Genomic DNA, 4282 nt, shown 5'->3' with positions numbered 1-4282 from the left:
TATGAAGTAACAACGCAAATAATGTCGTCGTTGGGGGTCACCACCACCCAAGGAACTGTATGAAAGGGTCGCGGCCCGAGGAAGGTGGAGAACCGCTGCCCTGGGGCAAGAAGGAACCGTGGGGTCCGGCCCAAGGGGCACTGGGTGGCGCTGCGGAAGTTGTAAGGGGGTGTCCCAGCAGAACACAGGTCAGCTACAGCTGGATCGTTTCAATTTACAGTAGAACTCCGTACTTGACCGCATCCGTACTCCACATGAACGGATTTCAAGGCGAATTGTGGAGAAAATTTTGCTTCAGTGCTTGAACAAAACATCGGAATCCGACCCGACGCACGTGATTGCTGTAAACAAAAGCAGTTCATGTTTCGGTCACTCGCGTTGATTGGCGTTGTTAGTGCGCGTTGCTTAAACCCTTTGCAGCTGTGTTCCAAGCGTTTTGCTATAATTTTCTTAGTTTTTAGATTAACAAAAAGAATGGGTCTTAAGACAGAGTATTTTGAAAAGAATCATCATGATCAGGAACTGGTTAACTCTGTTATTGATACTGTTGATGATAATTTAGTAAACCCTTTTAGAAAACAGTTAAGGAAACGCCAACAGCTGACCACATTAGACAGATTTTTTTAGAGAACGCCAGCCAGGCCCTAGTGAAAAAAGGCAAAGAAGGGAAAGAACTCCTGAGAAGCAGCGACCAGTGGATTTGATGGAAGGGGGTTCCCCTCCCCAACAGTGACTCCCTCTCCATCCTCCTCTCCACGTCCGTGTCCACAGATCCAGATCCTCATCCGTCTCAAGGTGAGGGCCATACTGCCGTTGTTAATAACCTTTTTAGTGTTGTGTTTCTTATGTAAATTATATTATTTAACTCTGAACGTATTTACTTTGAAATTTCTGTGTAATGTTTTGTGTAAAAAGAAAGGTTAGGGCAAAAACTTGGTGGTCTGGAACAGATTAATCATGTTCAGTTATTTCTTATGGGAAAAATTGATTGAAAACTTGACAGCATCGCATCTCAACGCTCCTTCTAGAATGGGTTAGTATTGACCCCCGGGTTTCTAATGTACCTGATATTTATAAAGAACTTGCTTTGTGCAAGGAAACATGATAAGACCTAAGATCTACTAGGGAATCATTGTATTTGTTAATTTGCCCCCTAGTATCCACATATGTAGCATACTGCCAATGGTTATAAAAATGTCCTGAACGTTTTTTAAAAAGTGAACATCGATCGCCATGGTGGAAGAGGTGAGGCGGAAAGACGCGTCTGGAGGCGCGGGGCGGGCGCCGACCCCCGGGGCGCCCCGAACCCTGCAGCGGGCTGCCACCCCCACTTGTAGCCGCCCGCTCCTGCAGGAGCTCTCTGCCCCCCTTCGCACCCTTTCCCCGCCCAGCGGCGCTGGGGTGCTGGAGCGAGCCCCGGGCTCCCCTCCAGGCCGAGCCGGGTGTCGGGGTTAGCGGTTCTCACGGGTCTCGTGGGGACAGGTGAACACTGATGAAGGCCACGGTCCTGATGCAGCAACCCAGGCGGGTGCAAGAGATCGTGGGCGCCCTCCGCAGGGCTGGGGGAGACCGGCTGCAGGTGATTTCTGATTTTGACATGACCTTGAGCAAGTTTTCCTATAATGGACAGCGGTGCCCTTCGTCACACAACATCCTGGATGACAGCAAGATCATCAGTGAAGAGTGCCGCAAAGAGCTAAAGGCATTTCTTCACCATTACCCGATGGAGATCGACCCAAACCAGACCACCGCAGAGAAGCTACCTCACGTGGTGGAGTGGTGGACTAAAGCTCATGACCTCCTGTGTCAGCAGAAAATCCAGAATTTTCAAATCGCCGAGGTGGTGAGAGAGTCCAACGCGATGCTTAGGGACGGCTACCCGATGTTCTTCAACACGCTCTACCGTCACCGCATTCAGCTCTTCATCTTCTCCGCGGGCATCGGGGACATCCTGGAAGAAATCATCCGACAGATGAAAGTTTACCATCCCAACGTCCACATTGTGTCGAACTACATGGATTTCGATGAAAACGGTTTCCTTCGGGGATTCAAGGACCAGCTCATTCACACATACAACAAGAACCTCTCCCTGCACGAGAACTCCAATTACTTCCGGCAGTTTCAGGACAAAATCAACATTCTCCTTCTGGGAGACTCCCTCGGGGACCTCATGATGGCCGACGGGGTTCCTGGTGTGGAGAACATCCTCAAGATTGGCTTCCTAAATGACAAGGTGGAGGAGCTGCGGGAACGCTACATGGACGCCTATGACATCGTGCTGGAGAAGGACGAGACGCTGGACGTGGTCAATGGGCTGCTGCAGGACATCCTGCGCCAGGGGGACCAGATGGAGGTGCCAGGCTGCTGAGTGCCAGGCTTGGGGCTGCCACCCCTGCTTCCACACTCCCCCGAGGCAGCTCCTGCCTGTGTGTCTACAGAGAAATCCAGGGCAAAGGGGCCGCCTGAGCCTGTGGCCCTCTTTCCTCCCCTGCTTCCCCACAGCGCCTTCTCCCTCCACGGTGCTCCCCAGACCTGGAGGAGGACCTGCCAGGCCGGAAGGGTAGCCAGAGCGGCCTCAGAGGAACTGCCAGCCTGAAGCTGTCTGTGCCCCCAGGATCACCCAGTCCAGGCATTCTTTATTCCCAGAAGTTTTAATTGTTGGAAAATTTTCTTCATACAACTTTGACATGTGAAATGGATCGAAATTTAAAAAAGGAGAGAGAAAAAAAAAGTGAACATAAATGTAGCTTTTCTTCCTAGCTTGAGAAGGAACTCCAGAATTCAAGTGAAAAGATAAATAATCTTGAGTCTCCTCTTTAAATGGATAGTAATTCTTGGTACTTTGCTCACTTAGTAACAAATCACTCATAGTCTATCTCAGCACTGGTTGTGACACTTCAAAGGTGTGTAACCTCAAAAGAGGTGAGTCCCATTACTCTAGGTGGTCCTTGTTATGTCTGAAAACGTTGCCTTTCTTTGCTATACACTTTAGAGAAACAAGCCCTCATGGCTACCTTGGTCATGTCAGATGGTCTCAACAACAACAAAATTCTCACTATAGAAAACAAAATAAAAAATGAATATCTACTTAAAATATGATATTTATGCACAACAAAAGACCTCATCAAAAGAGTCAACAGAGAACCCACAGATTGGGAAAAAATATTCAGTAGAATACATTCGATAAAGTGCTAATCTCCAAAATCTATAGAAAACTACAACAGGAAAATGCAAATCATCGGATCAAAAAATGGGCACAAGATATATAACAGTTTACCAGAGATGACATCCAGGTGGCCATCAACCATCTGAAGAAATGCTTAAGATCATTAGCCACAAGAGAGATAACAAATGAAAACAATGGGATATCACCTCAAATGATACTTTGGGCAATATTCAATAAAACATAAAAGAATTAATGCTGGAGAGATAGGAGCACGTGTACATTGCCAGTGGGGCTGTAGACTTGTACAGCCATGATAGAAGTCAGCATGGCACGTTCTTAAACAAATGCCAGTCCAAGTGCCTTATGATCCAGCAGCCTTTCTGCTGGGTGCATACCCTCAAGAAATTAAGAATAGAATGTGGACAGATATTGTACACCTATGTTTATTGCAGCAATTTTCACAATAGAAAAAACAACAACATGGAAATAGCTAAAAAAAAACCAACTATAGAGGAATGGATAAACAAGCTCTGCTACATTCATACTATGGAATGTTATGCTTCAACAAAAAACAATGATAACTCTCTTAAGCACGTAGCGACAGGGACAAAACTAGAGAACATTATGTTTAGCAAGCACAATCAGTCTTACAAAGATAAATATTTCATGCCATCATTGTTATAAGCAAAAACAAAGTGGAAAGAATGTGTTTTATACACCAAAATATAAGTTTTTGATGACTAAGAGGAGGGCAGGGACAGGGTGGGAAAAGGAAGAGGGGAGGGGTGGGAGGGAGTGAACAAAAAACGGAGGGTATAACAAGAAAATCCACTTCTGCCTCATATCTGCCTTATAGAGCAGGGTAGAACTGCCTCCGTAGCTTTCTGGGACTGTATACTCTTTCCCGGAGTAGGAAGCCTTGTCTTTCGCCTGTGGAGCAGCTGGTGGTTTCCAGCTGCTGAGCTTGCAGTTAGCTGCCCAACCACCAGGGACTAAATTTAGGTGACTATTTCAAACACAGCTGGTGAGGAATCAAAGTATGAGACTGCCCTTGGTGGGAAGAGGAAAGGGCTATTTAGAATGATCTGAGGGTGTGAGAAAGCTCTTCAATGTCCA

At 46.7% G+C, this 4282-nt stretch overlaps 1 pseudogene; it reads left to right on the top strand.

Annotated features, from left to right (window-relative positions):
- Positions 1 to 1449: 1449 nt before the first annotated feature.
- On the top strand, positions 1450 to 2474 carry LOC142456522 (7-methylguanosine phosphate-specific 5'-nucleotidase pseudogene; annotated as a pseudogene).
- The last annotated feature ends 1808 nt before the right edge of the window (positions 2475 to 4282 follow it).

The sequence above is a fragment of the Tenrec ecaudatus genome, chromosome 9 (genome assembly GCF_050624435.1).
Source record: "Tenrec ecaudatus isolate mTenEca1 chromosome 9, mTenEca1.hap1, whole genome shotgun sequence".
Classification (NCBI taxonomy): domain Eukaryota; kingdom Metazoa; phylum Chordata; class Mammalia; order Afrosoricida; family Tenrecidae; genus Tenrec; species Tenrec ecaudatus.
The sequence above is the reverse complement of the archived record's forward strand: the minus strand, read 5'-3'. Positions and strand labels throughout refer to the sequence as shown.